Source organism: Dipodomys merriami, unplaced genomic scaffold, assembly GCF_024711535.1.
Source record: "Dipodomys merriami isolate MVZ:Mamm:240054 unplaced genomic scaffold, mDipMer1.0.p SCAF_332, whole genome shotgun sequence".
Taxonomy (NCBI): Eukaryota; Metazoa; Chordata; class Mammalia; order Rodentia; family Heteromyidae; genus Dipodomys; species Dipodomys merriami.
The window spans coordinates 586,453-608,670 of record NW_027204849.1 but is presented as its reverse complement, the minus strand read 5'-3'; the positions used below and the strand labels follow the sequence as shown (position 1 = coordinate 608,670).

Genomic DNA, 22,218 nt, shown 5'->3' with positions numbered 1-22,218 from the left:
AGCCCTGCTGGTTGTTTGGAGTCTTCGGACTCTTCCACCAGGATGGACTCACTACCCAACCCCTCTGGATCTCCGCATCCTAGCTAGGATTGCAACTGTGAACCACCATAAACTGGTGGCTTTTATGAGGAAGGAGAAGCAAGAAACAGCAGTCAGAAAGGCTACATGCTTCTTTAGACAAAAACATTATTGTTTCCCTGTAAGTTAAACATTATTCCACTTTGAATTAAAGAACAAAATTAGCACACTTTGATGTTAAGTACTGCTCTCACTTATCTACAGACCTTTTCCTTGTAATAATTCACTCCAGGAATTAGTGGGGTTTTTTTTCAACTTACAAGGCTGAGAAAATAGGTAAACAAAATAACTTTACAGGGGGCAATGTACAAAGCAGGTCCCACAATGGTGTAGTTATTCTTACTATTACGAGAAAGGTCCCAGAGGAAAACACCACAAAGCTAAGTCACATAAAGCTTTGACTCTTTGCCAACTTAGCCAATGACTGTCCCTTTCATGAGCAAGAAAGAAAAAGAAACACAGACTAGAGCACAAAATGTCGACAAATTTCTACAAGCTGTAGTTAATTCTGCCTATATTAACTCCATTTACTGTTTCTGTCTTACTTAGACACCTGGGACCTCCCTACAAAGCCACTACTGTTACCATCTCCACTCTGACCTTATCAATGATGAATCAGTACTGCAAGACCCAGTGCCATTTTCTCTCTCACAGCGCCAACTAGCCTTGGAATCCATTTCCACATTATGCATTTTTGCACAATACCAACTAATCCTAGAATGGAAGGCCCAAGGATGGGTAGAGGAAAAAAGGATCAAAATGAAAAGGACTTGACTTACTCAAAAATTTATTTGCTCAAAGCCAAAGGGAATTTATTTAGAACCACTGAAATTCAATGAGAAAGAAATGGGATCTAAGCAGGGGTCAGAAGTGGTACGTCTCCTATATTAATATAGGGTTCTCAAGAGTGATCAACACTGACCTCCTGACTTTTGTTAGTCGCAAGATACTTTGCAAAGGCAAAATTATGACAAATTTACCAATATTGTCAGCAAGATTTGCTTGTGGTTCTAGACTCAGGAAACATCACATTCTACAAAATAGAGTGGGTGTCACCACACAAGTTGGACAAGTAGGTTCTGTTTTGATTTTGTTGGTTTCTTTATGAGCTGGTACCTGTGACTTGAACTCCGGGCCTGAATGCTGGCCTATGTTTTTGTGCTCAAGCCTAGCACTCTAATACTTGAGCCACAACTCCATTTGTGGCTTATTTGCTGTATAATTGGAAGCCAGAGCCTCACGGAGCTTCCTGCCCACTCTGGCTTTGAGCCACAATTCTCAGATCTGTTTCCCGAGTACCTAGGATTACAGGCATAACCCACCAAGACTGGCAGGAAGTAGGTTTTTGTTGTAGACAAACATCTGGGGAAATCAGGAAGAAAACAAAAAGTCAATTCATCATTTCAAGATTAATTTCCTTGTAAAACTAACAAACAGCACAAGGAAGTTCCATATTGTGCCAAATACCACGGTTGTATTGGGGATTAGCTATTACCTTTCCTGATTTCTTGGGGCCATGATTGCGTAACAATGTGGCTTCAGTTTTGTGGCATAAAACTTTACCATTTGGTTCTGCCTTCCTGTAAACTTTCACAGTAAAAAAACATGTAAGTGTAAAGCATATCAAAGAGTTGCTAAGAAAAAAAAAGTTGCTAAGAAGATCATTCAATTAGAATAAAGGGTTGTAGGGTATGGAGAATGACTAAGCAAAAGAGATGTGAGTTACTGTTTTATGTGGAATAGTCAGGGAAGACTTCACTGTTGTGACATCTGAGCAGACACAACATGAATCACAAAAGAACCCATGGAAACCCCAAGACCTGGTCACAGGCTGGAGGTGTGAGCAGCTTGATTGGACCAAGAAAACTGACTGATTAGAGAAAGGGTGGGATGAATTGAAGCTGGGACAGGTGGCAGGACCCAGATCAATGGAAAGAACCTGACTTTCACATGAGAATCCCTGGAAGGAAGTTGAGGAGAGGAGGCACCTGTCCACGCACGTTCTGAACTACAGTGTGAAGTAAGTGAGGCAAGTTTTCATCTTTCAGGAATTCTACCTGGTTATCCTGAAATGTACGACACTTTGGCTCAAAGTTGATCACTTACAGTGTTTCATTTCAATTTTCTTTTTTTATGCTCACGTCTCTTAGCAGTTTGAGAGACTCTAACTTTTAGAAAACATAGTAAGTTATTCTTCTTGGTTCTAATTCTGAGAAGTGATTCAGAAGGAATATGTAAAAATTCTGTATTGAAAGCTTGGGAACACCATTATTCATTATGGAAGCATACTGCAGAGACTCAGTTTTCTGACAAAAGGTCTGTGACATTATTCCAGAACTTGAAAAAATATCACTTGTTTATGGCAACAAAGGCTATTCTTTCCTAAAGATTATCTACAAATGGCATATCTACCCGTTTTATTGACTGACTATATGTACAAGCCTATATAATGCATTCCATGTTTCTACTAATCTTAAATAAGTAGTAGTAATCTATTTAAGAGGCAAGGAAAATGAGCTGCCCAGCTGTTATACAAATCAACCAAGCTTCATAGCCAGTATGAAGGCAGGCTTAGAACCATGTATAGATGAATTCAACATTCTTTCTCTTACTTAACAATTCTTATGTATTTGTCTTTGCTATAAGGGACCAAGAAACCTTTCAATGTGCAAGATAAAGCAACAGTTTGAGATTAATAAACAGCTTGAAATTACAGGCAAAGACTTACTCATTAAAAATTAAAAATTTTAAATTGTGAAAATACCGTACAGAGGGGTTACAATTACATAGGCAAGATAATGAGTACATTTCTTATCAAGCATTGTTGCCTCCTCCTTTGTTTACCCTTCCCATCTTACCATCCTCCCCCCGCCACCCCCCCCCCCCCGCCAAAGTTGTAAAGTTTGTTTTCGACATAGCATCTTATACATTTCATTGTTGCAATGGGTCTACCTATATCCCTATTTAAACAATTTGTTTTTTCCCTTCCCCTCCACAAATTATACCAACATCAAATACAGTGAAAGCAGGGGTTATGCCGTGGGAGAGGGACATACAAAGCAACAAAGAAATCCTCTTATAAATGTTAGAAACGATCGCATGAAAGAAAAAACATTTGAGTACCTATTTGGGGTTCATTTCACCTAACATCAACTTATCTGACCATTTCTGCTTGTCTCAGACATATACTAGTTATTGCAAATAAGGGAAACCATGGGACCTATGTTTCTTTGGGCTGGCTTGCTTCACTTAATATAATTTTTTCCAAGTCTTTCAATAATTTAATTTTATATTAACAATTGAAAATGGAAAATTCCTGGAACACACACACACACACACACACACACACACACACACACACACACACACACACACACACACACACACACACACACACACACACCCCTACCCAGGCAACAGTGGATCATGCCTCATGCATAGAATCCTTGCTATTCAAGAGGCCAAGAGCAGAGGATCACAGCTCTAATTCAGTACATGCAATAAAGTCTGTGAAACCCCTATCTTCAATTCACCAGCAAAAAGGCAGAATAGACCATGTTAGTGCCAAATACCAGTAAGCCTAGCTATTCAAAAGGCAGAGTTCTAAATATTGTGATTCAAAGCTAGCCTAGACAAGAAAGTCCATGAGTCTCATCTCCAATTATCTACAAAAAAAAAGCCAGAAGTAGAGTGGTGGCTCAAGTGGCAGGGTACTAGCCTTGATCAGAAAAAGCTCAAGATGCCAAGCACCAGTGGCTCAAACCTGTAATTGTAGCTACTCAGGAAGCTGAGATCCGAGAATCACAGTTCAAAGCCAGCTGGGGCAGAAAAGTCCATGAAACTCTTCTCTTACAATTATCTACAATTAACCACCAGGAAACAGGAAGTGGCACTGTGGCTCAAGTGGTAGAGCAATGGCTTTGAGCTGAAGAACTCAAGGATATTGCCCAGGCCCAGAATTCCAGGCCCATGACAGACAGAAAAAAAAAAAAAAAAGCTCAAGTGCAAGGCCCTGATTTCAAAGCCAGGCCAGCTACTCAATCATACACACATACACATCCCCACACCCTGGCAAAAAGTAGCCCACTTAATGAAAAGTTTCATGATTCCATTTGTACCATAATGCCCTCTCATTCTCTCTCTCTCTCTCTCTCTCTCTCTCTCTCTCTCTCTCTCTGTCTCTGTCTCTGTCTGTCTGTCTGTCTCTGTCTGTCTGTCTCTGTCTGTCTGTTGTCTGTCTGTCTGTCTCTCTCCTATTCTCTGCTCCGTGAGTATTCTTTAAGTGTCTTGTATTTGATAATACTCAGCCAGCCCTAGTCATTTTCTGGGCTGCTTCCTCCTTCTACTCTTTAAAACTCCCCTCCTATCCCATTCTTGCTGGTCCTTCATATGTTCCCTTAGCAAAGGTTGTTCTCTTGTCCCCTCTAATCTTTTATACCCTCCATTTATATATTCTTTCTACCAAAAATGGCCAGCAAAGTCAGTCACTTCAACCGCAAGTGCCCAAGAGTTGAATTCCCCCAACATCATTAAGTTACTAAATCTCCTGTGCAGAATGATCCAGCCAAGTATCTTTGGCTCCTGTGACATTTCCTAGATTGTCCAAGAAAATTACAAAACGAATTCCCATCACAACAAATACAGTTTCCAAGGTAAGTGAACCCCTTAGAGGATCTTGATAAAAATTGTACTTGATATTTCTCAACTCCCTTTCTCATTTCCATAGCCACTTTGAAAAGATTTCTTCCACTTTTATGAAGATCTCTGGCAACACCTCTCACTTGTAACAATCAATAGGTGCCTTATTGAAACAAACAGAAACTCCCGTGTATTTTCTTTCTTGATCTCTGCCTATCTTAGAAGAATTTTCTCCAATTTCAGATATGTTCCCTACTTGAGCTCATGATTCTTTTTTTCCTACCTTCATATCAGCCCTATTTCATGGCTGAATTTCCTCTCTTCCTCTTAGATATTCTAATTATCAGATGTTTGTGGATGAAGAAACCTGATATTCAAAACTAGGTCCTAAGGGCAACAGGCTATGGAAAAAATTATATCCCTTACTATCTACTATACTTTGGGGTAATTGCAATTACCACAACAAGTATTTAGAAATGATTTAGACTATTTAGGTATCTATTCAGTATTACTACCATAGCAATTATTTAGGAATAGAAAGACAAGGGGAAGAGAAGAGGAAGGGGAAGGAGAAAGGAAAGGGGAACGATTCAAAATAATAGAGACTCGGAGTCTGAAGGGCTGATTTTTAGATGAACATGAAAAGTAGGGCAATCTGTCATCAGCTGAAAAAGACACAATTTAATCCACTACATTTTTTGGTATCACCATCAAATGTTAAATACTAAAAGATACAAATAAAATGATTCTCAAGGTGGTTTTGGCTTTTTAGCTCCTCTGAAAGGAGCTTAGACATTAAGGCCCAAGGCCTACTTGGCCAAAAGCAAGGGACCTTATAAAACCAAAAGCATGGGATGGGGAGATTGGGAGGGAGGGATAGAGGGAGAAATATGAGGGAGGGGGTAACAAGTTAGACAAGAAATGTACTCACTACATATGCAACTACAACCCCTCTCTACATCACTTTGACAATAAAATAAAAACAAAATAAAATAAACCCCAAAGCAAAGGAGGCTAGAGGTCTGGCTCAAGTTGTAGACTGCTTGCGTAGCAAACATGAAGTCCTTAGTTGAAACCCCAGTACAGCAAGAATAAAAGGTTGAGGATAGCATTATGTGAATTGAAATAATGTTTAAGGATGTGTAAAAAGCAACAGAAAAATCAATTAAGATAATTACTAACATAAAAGGTCATTTAACAGTACCTTGAAGAAAGAGCATTTGACACAGTGCTAATGTTTATTACAGTATTTTTGTGAATGAGTAACTAAATAGATAAGAAAACTGAAGACAATATTATCAAATTTCGGGCTTGTTTACTGGCAGCAAATACAGTGACCTTCCAAAGGTTATGAGATAAAAAGCAGCAGTAAGAAAGAAATCATAGGTGAAAGGTTAATATGGTATGAAGAGACATCAGAAGACCAACCATGGCTGCAATGTATCTCAGTGGCAATGGCTTGCCTAGCAAGTGCAGTGTCCTAGGTTGGAACCCCAGTAGCAAAATAGAAAAGACAAAGAAACAAAAGAAAGCAAAGAGAGAAGTAATAAAGCGAATTCTAAGAGAGTGCCAACAAGGAAATGAAGATGCTATGACAGTTCACTATTTTTGTTAGTTGCAAGATTATGTAATAGATAGTTCCAGTATAATCTCTAAGGAATTAACTATGACATTTAAGGGTGATTGTATCAGTGGGTGTATTAGCTCATAAATCTCTGAATTAGTGAACCATATCCACAGGTAAGCTCTGAATATTTCCTTGTTTAGATCACGTGTTTTTATTTTGCTTTTCAGAATACAATTTAACTATATAAATCAATGGTCTGTGGCGACAATACTTGCATGCTTCTAATATTATATCTTTTCATCTAGTAACTTCTTTTGGGAAGATGATCCAGGGAGAAATGAAGTAATGATTTCAATAAGAACCACTTAAATCCCAGTACTAGTGGCTTGTGCCTGTAATCCTTGCTACTTGGGAGGATGAGATCTTTGGGTGGCTGTTGGAAGGCAGCCTGAGCAGAAAACTGCCTGTGAGATTCTTTTTTTTGCGGGGGGGGGGGGGAGGTCCAGTCTTGGGGCCTGAACTATGGGCCTGGGCGCTGTCCCTCAGCTCTTCAGCTCAAGGCTAGCCCTCTACCACTTGAGCCATAGCACCACTTCCGGTTTTTTTTTCTTTTTGCTCATGTGGTGCTGAGGAATCGAACCCAGGGCCTCAAGCATGCAGGGCAAGCGCCCTATCACTGAGCCAGCTTCCCAGCCCTGACCTGTGAGATTCTTAATCTCCAATTAACCACTCAAAAACTGGAAGTAGAGCTGTGTCTCAAAGTGGTGGAGCTCCAGCCTTGAGCAAAAGAGCTCAGGTATAGTACCCTGAGTTAAAGCTCCACAAGTGGAAGGAAGGAAGGAAGGAAGGAAGGAAGCTATGAAGGAAGAAAGAAAACAGAAAAGAAAAAGAAAAAGGAAAGAAAGGAATAGAAAAGAAAAGGACACACATACATGTAAGGGAACTTAGTTGAAGACTACATTCTAGAATGTTGTGACAATATGATTTTTACAGTTTTTGTCCACTTCAATTTAAGATCCAATTTCAAATGACTTATCTTGAAACAAGATAGAGATTCTTTTGAGTAATACAAAATTAATGGTAATAGTCTAGAAGCCTGGCTCAAGTGTTAAATCACTTGTTTAGTAAGTGCAAGGCCATGTGTTCCTATCCTAAATCTCAACAATTCACTTTCTCTAGACTCTTCTATTGATGACTACTGTTTATCAAAGAAGCTACTTTCCAAGTATTTTTCAAGCCTATACTCTCTGATCATCGTTTTCAAAAGTATTATTTGTGGCATATGTTTGAAAACAGCCGGAGGGCTGGGGTATGGCTGGGGTATGGCTCAGGGAAAGTACTTATCTAGCGTGCATAAGGCTCTGGGATTGATTTCTGGCATTGCTAAGAAGAAAAAAAGGGAAAGGGTGGAAATAGAGTATGATTTTAAAAAAAATGTAAGCTCTGAAGCAGAATGTTCTCTGGTTTTTCTTAATTTAAATTTAAATTTGAATTTATTGTACAGGTGATGAACAGGGGGTTACAGTTACATAAGGAACGCAATCAGTACATTTTTAAATCACTGTTACCCCTCCCTTACTTACTTTCCCCCCCCTTATAACTTCTCATTCCCATCCCACCCTCCCAGTTGTAAAGTTCATCTCCAACATAGTGCCTAGTGACTACATTGTTGCATTAGTTCTTCCTTTCCATTCCACAAATTAGATAAGCAACATCCCTGGCCATAAAAGGAATGCAAATCCAAACAACACTGAGATTCCACCTTACCCCAGTCAGAATGTCCTGAGTTTCCATACCAAAGGTTTCCTTTTTGGAAAGTATAAGCTCTCCATTTCTCAGTCTCCTAAAGAATGGCCTTCTCCCAAAGCCTTCCTGAATCCCTACACCATAAACTCTTACCAAATTTTGGCCCTCTAGTGAAGAGATTATAACTTTCCTATTGAATTGTTTTACCCCTACCTTGTATTGTTGTTGTTTTCTTCTTTTTTTCTATTATTCTAATCTATAGAAGTGATTTTAATTTCTCCATCAGTAATGTTATATATAATCATCCTGTACTTGCTCAAGAGTAGAGCATTGGATGGGGCACCTAAATGCATTCATATTTTTTCCATATAAAAGAAACAAGGGAAAACACTGAACATGTATTTTAATATGCATTTTATCATCTTTAAATAATTGTACAAAGGAGTTTCCATTCAGCAAAGCAGTTTATGGACACAATGCATACTGATCAGTGTCAGCCTCCTTTCAATGTTCTCACCCTTCCCTCTCAACAGGCTACCTTCCCTCACTTTGCACAAGTTTGGAGGATTTGTTTTGACACTTGTGACTGTATTCTTCCCATCCTCTCTTCATTCATCTGCCCACCCTTCCATTGAGCCCATCTTACCCCTTTCTTTTTTTTTTTTAATATTATTTTATTTTATTTGAGAACATACTGTACAGAGGGGCTACAATTACATGGGCAGGATAATGCATATATTTCTTACCAAGCATTGCAGCCTCCTCCTTTGTTTACCCTTCACCTCCCTTCCCAGCCTCCCCCCTCCCCCCACCCAATTATACCCCCCTCCCCCCCCACACACCGACATTGTAAAGCTGGTTTTGACATGACATTTTGTACTTCTCATTGTTGCAACAGGTCCACCTGAATCCTTAAACGACTTGTTTGTCCCCATCTCCTCCACATGTTATACTGACATCAAATATAGTGAAAGCGGGGGTTACACTGTGGGGGAGGGACATACAAAGCAACAAAGAAATAATCTTATAAATGCGTTAGAAACACATGCATGAAAGAAACGAAAACATTAAAATACATATTTAAGGGTTCATTTTCCTAACATCACATTATCTGACCTTTTCCGCTTGACTCATACCTATACTAGATATTGCAAATAAGGGAAACCATGGGACCTATGCTTCTTTGGGCCTGGCTTACTTCACTTAATATAATTTTTTCCAAACCTTTCCATTTCCTAACAAATGGGGAAATGTCATTCTTTCTGATGGAGGCATAGAATTCCATTGTGTATATATACCACATTTTCTTGATCCATTCATCTACTGAGGGGCATCTGGGTTGGTTCCATATCTTAGCTATGGTAAATAATGCTGCAATAAACATAGTTGTGCTGGTAGCTTTAGTGTGGTCTTGTTTGTAAACATTTGGGTAAATGCCCAAAAGTGGCATTGCTGGGTCATAGGGGAGATCTTGAAGTCTTTTGAGGAACCTCCATACTGCTTTCCAAAGTGGTTGAACAAGTTTACATTCCCACCAACAATGAAGTAAGGTTCCTTTCTGTCCACATCCCCTCCAGCATCTGTTGTTGTTAGAGTTCTTGATTTTTGCTGTTCTAACTGGAGTGAGGTGATATCTCAATGTTGTTTTGATTTGCATTTCTTTTATGGCTAGGGATGTTGAACATTTCTTCATGTGTCTATTGGCCATCCTTCTTTCTTCTTCAGAGAAGCTTCTCTTTAAGTCTTTCACCCACTTATTTATTGGGCAGTTGTTTCTTTGAGGATTTGTTGACATAAAGGGGATCCAAATAGGGAAAGAAGAAATAAAACTCTCCCTCTTTGCAGATGACATGATCTTGTATTTAAAGAATCCCATAGACTCCACTCCCAAATTACTCAAGCTGATTCAAAACTTTGGCAAAGTAGCAGGTTATAAAATTAACCCCCAAAAATCAATGGCTTTTCTATATGCCAACAATGAGAAAAGTGTGGCTGAAATTAGGAAAGCAACTCCATTTGTAATAGCCCCACAAAAAATAAAATACCTAGGAATTAACTTAACCAAAGAAGTGAAGGACCTCTATGATGAAAACTTTAAAATCTTGAATAAGGAAATCAACACAGAACTTAAAAAATGGCAAAACCTCCCATGCTCCTGGATTGGAAAGATTAACATCGTGAAAATGGCAATACTTCCCAAGGCTATCTACAAATTCAACGCGATACCTATCAAAATTCCACCCTCATTCTTCAAGGAAATAGAAGAGGCAATCCAAAAATTCATATGGAATAATAAAAGACCCCGAATAGCAAAAACGCTCCTCAATGGAAAGAACACTGCTGGAGGAATATCAATACCAAATTTCAAACTCTACTATAAAGCCATAGTAATCAAAACAGCTTGGTATTGGCATAAGAACAGACCTCAGGACCAATGGAATAGAATTGAAAACCCAGAAATGAACCTACAGACCTATAGCCATCTAATCTTCGATAAGGAAGCTAAAACAATAGAATGGAAGAAAGACAGCCTCTTCAGTAAATGGTGCTGGCAAAATTGGTTAACTACATGTAGAAAACTAAAGCTAGATCCTTATATATCACCCTGCACCAGAATCAACTCCAAATGGATCAAAGACCTTGAACTCAAAGCAGACACTCTGAAAACATTACAGGATGGAATAGGAGAAACCTTAGGTCTCCTTGGCTCAGGCCGAAATTTTCTGAATAGAGACCCGGAAGCACAACAAATCAAAGAAAGGTTGGACAAATGGGATTGCATACGGTTGCAGAGCTTCTGCAGGGCAAATGACATAGCTAGCAAGATCAATAGAAAGCCCACCGATTGGGAGAAGATCTTTACTAGCCATACAACGGACAAGGGTCTCATATCTAAAATATACTTGGAACTCAAAAAATTAAACCATCTTACCCCTTTCAAATACAGGTTTCCTGGCTGAACTGTGAGTTAGACTTTCTAAGGAATTACACAGTTTGAGTTTTCTCCATCCTCAATAAGCATTCATTGTGAGTCTAATATGCACCAGCATTTACAAGTATTTTCTCCTTGTTCTTATATTTAATCTGCCCAACAGTCCTTCTAGTTATTATTTCCTCATTTTATAGTTAAGGAAACTAGGATTGAGAAAGATTAAACTCAGAAAAAAAATTCTCCCTCCAAGAAAGGAGACAAGCTACTATGCATATGAATAATAACAAAAGCAAGACTGGATGTGGGGACTCACACCCATAATGATAGCGACACAGGGGCTGTGGGTAGGAGGACTGCAGTGCAAGCCTGGCTGGAGTCACATTGTAAGACCCTCTCTGAAAGACAGCTAAAGTAAAAAGGACTGGGAGGATGACTCAAGCAGTAGTTTACCTAGCAGCACAAGGCTCCCAAGTACTAGTAATACAATAGTAAATTACAAGAGCAATGCAGATGTTAGGCACAAACAAGTTCAAAGGAAATATATATTACTTTTCATGTGGATGGCTTAGTACATTTTTACAGATGAGGCTGTTCTTAGGCTGGAGCTGCAAGGGCACAGCAAGAAAAAAATGGGAGAGCATTCCAAAAAGCCTATGGTTTCAGTGTGCCACACAGTTCTACCTGTAGTCTTAGGCATACACGGGGACTTGCCATAAAACATTGGGAGTTTGTATTTACATGATGACAAAACAAAAGAATTAAAATGGAAACTTTAATTATCAAAGTGAAAAACAAGCTTGTATTGATTGTATACTTAATAATGCTTACTACTAAGGTATAATATTAATTAAGAGCTTGTATGAGAACCTTGTAGATCTGATCAACAGATTTAGAGCTTCTATAAGTACAAATTATTTTAATAGGATAACAAAAGAAAAAGCCTAAAAATTAACTACATAACTCTTACAAAAAAAAATCCCATGAGTATTAAGTGACCAAAGCAAGAAAGAGTAGGGTTTGTATTTTTCTAACTTTAGAACCAGCTCACAATACCATTGTACAACAAGATCAAGCTACGAACCATTTATATTCAATCAAAAAAATTAAAAGAATGAAAGAAAACTTATCTGAAGTATATTAAGTTCCCAAGTTATGAAAGAACTTAAGCATTCAATGTTATTTGAAAGCTGAAATAAACAAGTACTAATCACAGAAGCTAAAACTTTTCCCACTGAACCTCAGCTTTGACCCCTCTATACATCACCTTTACAATAAAATAAAATTAAAGATATATAAATAAAATTAAGCCCTTAATTCACTACTACTTCTTCCCTGTCCCTGATGAGCTTTTCTGTAAGGAGATCCTGAGGTCACATTTGATAGTAACAAGGATAACCAGTCACTACTATGAGCTTGACTATCTACATTGAGTATGCTAAGGATGTTTAGCATAATCCCTATTGCTACTTCATAACTACATCTTTAGAATGAATAAGGACGTTCACCTAGACATTTTAGTGTATTTTACCATATCAAATATATGCAAATAGTTTGGTCTTGATTCAAATTCTTAAACTAATAGGCAGATATATAAATACCCTCCTTGCATTTCTATATAATTGTAGCCTGGGCAGAAATGATGTTCAGTCTGAGTGGGATTCTATGTCTAGCTCTGCATCTCTTGTCAGAGGTAAAATGCTCAATGATAAAGTTACCTGACAATGCATATGAAGGCATTGTCATTACAATTAACCCCTATGTAACAGAAGATGAAAAACTCATTCAGAACATCCAGGTAAGAGAAAACTTTTATTACTCATGCATTTTTATTTTGATAACTATTTCCACCTTTGCACATATAAATTCTCAGACAATAACAACTTCCCAAAGTATTCATCATTTGTATAAAACTGATCCAAACTGCCAGTATTCAATCAGTTTCGTTTTATGATTTAATTATGCATTAGTATTAGTAATCATTCCTTTATTGAATAATTAAAAGGCCAAACTCGTAATATTTTTCCGCTAGTTAAGCTAATAGAAAGAAAGCTATTGTCAGGAACTTTAAATAATAATCTACGTATAAGCCCCAGAGTTTGTCAGTACAATAGAAACTATTTTAATTTTAGCATATAGTCAAGAGCAAGGAATTTTACTCTTATCATAGAAATGAAAGAAACAAAATGGTTTGTGTAGTCATATAGTAAGTGCCAAACTTGGAATTGAAGCCAATTAGACATATGTATTTTGCCTGTCATCTTCAGCAGGCTGAGATATGAGGATCACAGTTCAAAGCAAGCCAGACCAGGAAATTACATGACACTCTTTTTTTTTTTTGTAGGTTGTTATGCTTGAACTCTGGGCCTGGGCACTGTCCCTCAGCTCTTCAGCTCAAGGTGAGCGCTCTACCACTTGAGCTACAGCTCCACTTCTGGTTTTTCTAGTGGTTTATTGGAGATAGGAGTCCCATGGTCTTTCCTGCTGGCTGGCTTTGAACCACAATCCTCAGATCTCAGCTTCCTGTGTAGCTAGGATTACAGGCTTGAGCCTCCGGCGCCAAGCTCCATGAGACTCTTATTGAAAATTAACCACCAGAAAACCAGAAGTGGCAGAGCATCCAGACCTAGAGATCAAGCCCCCCAATCCCAAGAAACAAAAACAAACCAATACTGGAAGTGTAGTGCAGGGTCAGAGCACCTGCCTAACAAGTTTGTGTCCCTGAGTTCAAGCCCACAGATTGTCAAAATAAATAACACATTGTTTTTATGTGTTTCCTTTTACTGATGTAACAGTTGGAAAGCAAAGCCTTGAATGTCACAGGGAAGACATGGGCCAATGGCACTGTGTCTGTGGACAGCACCACTGGAAATGACACATTGTTTGCTGTTACCTGGACAATGCAAAAACCACAAATTATTCTCCAAGATCCCAAAGGAAAAGAATATGATACTTCAGATTTCAAAGAACATAAGCAAAATAGTCGAACTTCCCATCTTCGAATACCGGGCATTGCAGAGGTAATTCTATTCGTTCATTTTCACTTTGTTTTTATTAATTACTACTTTATAAATATGATTTTGTCCTGTATATTGTCAATATTAAAATTAAAACAGGTCATCTGCCATATGAATGAATGGAATATGTAATAATTCACATTCATATTGTTTACTAGTATGTAAAATCAGCTTTCAAATTACTATTAGAGCTAGGGTGTAGTTTGGAAAAAGACAATTATCCAGTATAGATGAAACCCATTTCCATCCTCAAAATTATACACACTCATATATATATATATATATACATACAGATAAACTACATGCATACAACAACACACATATGTACGTGTATATGTATACTTGCACATATATGCATATACATATATATGTACATGTGTATGTATATATACATACACTTTTCATATTTTAGTCAGTTTATATCCCAAGGAGAGAGATTGTTTATTTTGTTCCTCATTCTTAGGCGCTGCCCCTGAGCTCCTTTTTTGCTGAAAACTGGCACTGTTCTACTTGATCCATGGTATCAATCCTTCCTTTTTTTTCTGATTTAATTGGAAATTAAAATTTATTACAGATTTTCCTGCCCTGGCTGGCTTCAAACTGCAATCCTCACATTCAGTCTCCATAGGAGCTAGGATTACAGGTCTGAACCACTGCCACTGGGTGGAAAGAGTAATATTAAAAAGGCTTTGAATGAGATTTTGCTTTTTCTTTTCTTTTTTTTCCAGACAGGTACTTGGACTTATAGATTTTTAAAAAATCAAGCCCAACCTCAATTGCTATCAGTCACAATGATCACTGGAGCAAGAAATCCTTCCATACTTCCAGTAACGGCAGCGGCTTACAGGAGTCAAAATACAGCACAACACATAAACCCAGGAACTGTTCATGCAAAAGTCTGGGAAGAGTGTATACTTATGGTGGAAATCAATATAGAAATCACTATCGAATAAGAAGGTGGATAGCAATTAGTATTGGAACTCGTGGACAATGGTGCAGATAACTAGCATCCTCTTCAAATTACATTAGACTGAAAACATCTGGAGTATTCTATGATGAAGTCATAGGATATATATGTTTATACTACATATTTCAAAGTTATAATGTTTATAAAAATTTTACTGAGTCTGACAAAGTAAAATAAAACACGTTTATCTTTCAACCTCAAGAAAAATTTTATTTTTCTCATGGAATAGATGAATACAATCCTCCTCCAGTATTCTTAGTGTTAGTGTTAGTTTGATAAGTTGCTTTTATAAAAAATAGCAGCTATTGTCAGTTAAATACATAAATCACAGACTTAATTCAATGTCAAAAGATTAGCATGTGGCTAAGCCTAGGTTGGAATGGAGTCTAATTCCAGTGTTCATATGTGCTGTGCTGTCTCCCAAACTGCTGATATCATTACTGTTCCAGGAGAGAAACAGTAGCCATTTGCATTTATTGGATAACTATTACATTTGAACCTAAAGGTGCTGATACTGTCAAAAATGATGGTATCTACTCCAGATATTTTATGAACTGCAATGGAAGAGGTAGATACAGTTTAAAATTCCTTGTCCAGGCAAGAAATCACACTGCTAGACATAGTTTAAGACGACAGAACAAGTCTCTGTACATACCCGGCTATGTTGTAAATGGTAAGTAGCATTAAAATTGAAACAAGTCACATGTTTTTGTACATTCCATGTGGCAATCATGGAAAATTTTATGTACTATGGAAGAGTCAAGTATATAATTATGTATTCAACTTCTATGTTTCCAAATTGTATTCATACTATTGGGTGCAGTATAAAATAGGTTGTCACATGTTTTGTTAACATCTACCCTGGTTCATTTCAATTACAATGAAAAAAAGGAGCTCAGGGGCAGCGCCTAAGAATGAGGAACAAAATAAACAATCTCTCTCCTTGGGATATAAACTGACTAAAATATGAAAAGTGTATGTATATATACATACACATGTACATATATATGTATATGCATATATGTGCAAGTATACATATACACGTACATATGTGTGTTGTTGTATGCATGTAGTTTATCTGTATGTATATATATATATATATGAGTGTGTATAATTTTGAGGATGGAAATGGGTTTCATCTATACTGGATAATTGTCTTTTTCCAAACTACACCCTAGCTCTAATAGTAATTTGAAAGCTGATTTTACATACTAGTAAACAATATGAATGTGAATTATTACATATTCCATTCATTCATATGGCAGATGACCTGTTTTAATTTTAATATTGACAATATACAGGACAAAATCATATTTATAAAGTAGTACTTAATAAAAACAAAGTGAAAATGAACGAATAGAATTACCTCTGCAATGCCCGGTATTCGAAGATGGGAAGTTCGACTATTTTGCTTATGTTCTTTGAAATCTGAAGTATCATATTCTTTTCCTTTGGGATCTTGGAGAATAATTTGTGGTTTTTGCATTGTCCAGGTAACAGCAAACAATGTGTCATTTCCAGTGGTGCTGTCCACAGACACAGTGCCATTGGCCCATGTCTTCCCTGTGACATTCATTAATCACTGAGTTTCAAACTGCATGAAATTCCTAGAAACTATCCCTATTAAGTCAATGAGCATAAAAGACACATGACCGGACAAGTCATTTCACAATAATAAGACATAGAATACTAATGGCATGTCACTTACTAAATAGAATTTTCAAAGCCATATTTGCAGCCAGGAACTGGTGGTTCAGGCCTGTCATCCTAGCTACTCAGGAGGCTGAGATCTGAGGATCGCATTTCAAAGCCAACCTGGGGAGGAATGTCTGTAAAACTCTTTTTCTTTATTTTGGGGCGGGGGTCCGGTCGTGGGGCCTGAACTCTGGGCCTGGGCGCTGTCCCTCAGCTCTTCAGCTCAAGGCTAGCACTCTACCACTTGAGCCATAGCACCAATTCCGGCATTTTTCTTTTTTGCTTATGTGGTGCTGAGGAATCGAATCCAGGACCTCATGCATGCAAGGCAAGCGCTCTACCACTGAGCACCTTCCCAGCCCATGTCTGTGAAACTCTTATCTCCAATAAACCACCAGAAAACCAGAGTGGCTCTGTAGCTCACCTGGTAAAGCACTAGCCTTGATTTGAAGAGCTGAGGGACAGTGCTCATGCCTAAAGTTCAAGCCCCATGACATTCTCTCGCTCTCACTCTCTCTCTCTCTCTCTCTCTCTCTCTCTCTCTCTCTCTCACACACACACACACACACACACAAACACACACACACACACACACACAGCCATATTAGTTTGGGCATGCTTGTTTTATTATTTATCTTGGCATGTTTGTTTTATTTAAAAATAAAAAAAGAGACTTTTATAAGCCAAAACAGTATAGAGCATCCACCCATACTTTTGCTTCAATGTTGAAAACAATCACTATGTCCACGTTGGAAATACATCATTTTCTCATGACTTTTCAATAGATGGCAGAATCAAATCAAATATTAGTATTGCCACTAAAAACACCAAGAAGGAATTCATATAATCAAATATTTAGCTCTAAATTACTTTGGTAAAGGTGGAGCCTTCAGTAGAAGACTGGTCTCTTATGAAATGTCCTTTGTGCTGATTACAGAAAGTAAAAGGAGTGATGTGCTACTTGTAGGCACTGGGGGATTATCACCCTGTACTTTCTTCTGAAGGGCAGGAAGGATAATTGTGGCTGGCAAGCATTAGCCGTAAACATCATAAAATACCATAAGAACAGGGCACTGGTGGATCACACCTGCAAGCCTAGCTACTCAGAAAGCTGAGATCTGAGAATCATCATTCAAAACTAGGCCATGCAGGAATGTCCATGAGGCTTTTATCTCCAATTGACTGCCCAAAAGAACAAAAGTAAGAAGTAGAGCTGTGGCCTTAAGTGGTAGAGTGCTAGCCTTGAGCAAACAAACTCAGTGTCCAGGCCCTGAATTCAAGGCCCAAGGGCCAGCAAAGGAAAAAGAAAGATATCTCAAAGAGGAAATGAACATTTCCATAATCTTGAGTGAAGCCCTTATATTTTCCTAGTCATAGTGTCCATGCCTATTTTCCATATCTGGTAAATATGCAGATTTACCTAGATGCCAGTGGCTCATCCATGTAACTGGACCAACTTAGGAAGCTGAAACGTGGAAAATCACATTTTGGGTAGAAGTCCGTGAGGTTACATATCCAGTTAACCAGAAAAACAGCAATCATGAGACCTTGAGTTCAATCCCCTATTATAGCAAGAAGCGAAATACAGATTGAGAATTACCAAAATAATTACATAAAGTTCCAATAATTTATACTTTTCTACTTGTATAATTTGGGGAATCAATTTAACAAGTATATCATTGGCCAACTAGTAACTAAGGAAAACAAATATATACCCAGTACAATATTGTGAACTCTAGATGGTAGTATAAAAATATAGTCTATTCTCAAGAGCAATAGAATCTCATCAGAATGAAAAGTGAAGCCAGAAAAATCTGGAAAACACCATTCCATGCAGTAGAAGTACATGGAAGAAAATATCAAGGCCAATGAATTACTTGAGCAAGACTTCACGAGAAAGAGGTCTTGTCTGGATCTTGAAGAATAAGATTTCCATATAGAGGACTGGGAAGGTGGTTCAGTGTAGAGTGCATGTAGGAAGCCCTGGGTTCAATTCCTCAGTGCCACATAAGCAGAAAAAACTGGAAGTAGCACTGTGGCTCCAGTGGTAGAGTGCTAGTCTTGAGCTGAGGAGCTCAGGGACAGCGCCCAGGAGCAGAGTTCATTCCCCACAACTGACAAAAAAAAATCCATATAGAGATAGAGAAAAAGAAGCCATTGAAGGAGTTGAAATCCAATGACATCATCAAGGTCAAGAAAGGAAAAGTAGCTTGTCATAGTGGCTCTTGCCTATACTTCCAGCTAATGAAGAGGTAGGAAGACTGCAGGAAGACTACAGCTCAGAGAAAAAGTTAAAATTCCCCATCATAACACAACAAAGGAGCTACACATGGGGGAGGTGAGCCTGCAACCTCAGCTGTTCAGGAAGCAAAGGCAGGAGGATTGTGGTGATGCTCCAAGACTGGTGCAAGGCAAAAGTGAGGTCCTGTCTAAACATGAAGCTAACAGCAAACACAGGCTGGCCGTGTGTCTCAAGTGGTAGAGTGCTTGCTTAGCAAGTGCAAGACCAAGAACTCAAACCCAAGGCCTGTCAAACATTAAAATTAAAGAAGAAAACCTTCATAATATTTGAGTTAGGCTAGGGGAGGAAGGAAAGGGAGGGAAAAGGGTGGAAGAGGGAAAGGGAGAAGAAGACTTACCTCAGTGGAACAAGGTTGATGTGCAGAATGGTAGAGTATGTCAACAAGGCTATGTATAGAAAAATACATGTTAACTTAGTCAGGCCAGGTGCTGATGGATGACTCTTATAATTCTAGCTGCTCAAAAGGCAGAGATCTAGGATAGTGACTGATCCGAAGCCAGCATAGTCAGGAAAGTCCCTAAGACACTTGTCTCCAGTAAACTCATAAAAACTGGAGGTGGTGCTGTGGCTCAAGTGGTAGTGCCTTCAGCAAAAAGAAGCTCAGATCCACAGTTCAAGCCACAAGACTGGCAAAAAATCAAAATAAAAGTATAAACAGTCCAAAAGTTACTTACCTCATTTTTAAAATAGTATCAACCTGTCACAAAACATAAAAAATAGTCTTCATCTCAAAGAAGGACATTCGATGTCCTAACATTCAATTTCTAAACATGAAAAGCTTTTTTGTTTAGTTTTCATTTTTGTTGTTATATGAGGGATAAGGATTGTCTTAAGCACTCTACCACTTGAGTCTGCACTTTTGGATTTGGTTAATTTTTAGAAAATCTTAAACTTCTTGCTTGGACCAGCAGAAGACTGCAATTCTGCTACCTGTACCTTTTGCATAGTATGGATTGCAGGCATGTTCTACCATGTTTGTTAAGATGGGAGTCTTTATGCCCCAGCTGGTCTTGAGCAAAGATTCTTCTGATCTTCCCTTCCCAAGTAGCTGGGATTACAGATGGAAGCCACCATACTTAGCTTCAGCATATTTTTTTTTCATGTGGATGCCAGCTCAGGGCCTTGAATCCAGAGACTCAGCACTGTGTTTGAGCTTCTTTGATCAAGGCTTGTACCCTATCCCTAGAGCCACAGCTCAACTTCTAGCTTCTGCTGGTTAGTTAGAGATAAGTCTCATAGACTTTCTTGCCTGAGCTTCAAACCAACATGCTCAGCTCTTAGCCTCATGGATAGCTAGGAAACAACCATGAGCCACTGGATCCATCTAGAACATATTTATATTTCCATATCTCTGTTAGAATTTTGAAAGCAGTTGGGATGAAGCATTTATGTAGACATCCTTCTTCCTTTCTTAACTATTCATAGTTGTAGCTAACATTTCAAACATTCATTCTTTCCGTATTTAATTGTGCTAACCACTTCATGTATCATTGTTTTTAATTCTCACCAGTGGAGTAGGAGATACTCAATAAATATTTGATAGAGCTGAATGACTACATCTATGTTTGCCAGGTTTGATAAGCTTCAGATGAGAAAGTTGAGGTAAAACGTTCTATTACTTAGAAAACCAGTAATGGAGATCACCAGTCAAGGTCTGCCCTAGGTCCTGAGCTTAGTACAAACTCCAGCTTTTGGGTCTCCTCCCACTCCTCTGTTCCTTGATCATCTCACTTCTTCCCCTCTCATATTACTTTCTTTCAGCTTCATAAGAAAGCACACTTGAGCATTCCTGTGCTCCCTGTTCCAAATCAAAAAGCTCATTAAGCTCTGCATATCTCTCTGCATAAACTAAATTCTGGCAGGGAGGGAGGCTCAATGCTTCATGACAGTGAATGAAAATTTTCTGTGATCGTATAATACATTTAAAAAACCTGGTGTACTTGTTAATCTAAAGACAATGGTATAACCAGACAAACGCTGTATCTGGCGTTCTCTAAACTATAGTGAGCATCTGATCAGTGCCCACCAGGCAACGTGCCTGCAGTGAGCCATCCTGTCTGTCTGTGTTCCAGCTGCCAACTACACCATAAGAAGAAGTAAGTCTTCCCAGGAGCTCCAACATGATTTTGACCGTGCTGCTGATCTGACACCTAAGGAGGCTGGCTCTATAGAAACATTTGGATTTAAAGCAGAACCTTTTAAAGTAGAGAATGGCACGAAGATCTTCATTGCAATCAAAGGCAACAATGAATCTCATCTCATCTCAGAAGTTAAACTAGCAATTAGGTACACTGCTCCCCAAGATTCTAGCATCCCTGCTCTGGGCATCAATATTTCTGCAACCAGTTTGGCTATTTGCGGATTGGTCATGATTTTGTCTGTAATTTAAACTAGACAATGTATTAGAAAGAAATTATGATTTTATTTGTAATGTAAACTAGAGGATGTATTAGAAAGGAAATTATGATTTTATCTGTAATTTAAACTAGAGAATGTATTAGAATGGAAATTCAGTGTCATAAATATTTAGTAAGCACACTTAATTTAGTACAAAAAATCAGTTTCCTAATCACTTAATATCAATTAGCTTATTAAATGTATATCAAAATATTTTCTGTCTTTACACAATCTATTCCTTCACTCGGTTGATTGTGTTCTTTTTGCCATTGTTCGGTTTGCTTTTTTTTCTTACTATTCTAAGTATTAAACCCATGCTTGGTAAGAGCTGTACCACTCTTTAATATTCAACATTAAAGATGTGGACAGAAGGGAACCCTACTGCATTGTTGGTGGGAGTGTAAAGTTGTTCAACCACTTTGGAAAGTAGTGTGGAGGTTCCTCAAAAGACTCCACACAGAGCTCCCCTATGACCCAGCAATCCCACTTTTGGGCATTTACTCAAATGATCACAAACAAGACCATACCAGAACTAGCAGAACAGCTATGTGTATTGCAGCATTATTTACCATAGCTAAGATCTGGAACCAACCCAGATGCCCCTCAGTAGATGAATGGATCAAGAAAATGTGGTATATATCCACAATGGAATTCTATGTTTCCATCAGAAAGAATGACATTGCCCCATTTGTTAAGAAATGGAAAGACTTGGAAAAATTAAATTAAGTGATGTAAGCCAGGCCCAAAGACACATAGGTCCCATGCTTTCATTTATTTGCAATAACTAGTATATGCCTGAGACAAACAAAAAAGGTCAGATAAGATGATATTAGGTGAATGAAGGACACAAGTGGAATTTTTTCTTGCTACTGTTTTTAATAT

At 38.2% G+C, this 22,218-nt stretch overlaps 1 long non-coding RNA gene across 1 annotated transcript; it reads left to right on the top strand.

Moving 5' to 3' along the window:
- The first annotated feature begins 1,610 nt into the window (after positions 1-1,610).
- On the top strand, positions 1,611-15,088 carry LOC138803076 (uncharacterized). The gene is made up of 3 exons (XR_011364855.1): positions 1,611-2,098; positions 13,754-13,978; positions 14,704-15,088. It is a non-coding gene; the product is annotated as an uncharacterized lncRNA (long non-coding RNA).
- Positions 15,089-22,218: the final 7,130 nt, after the last annotated feature.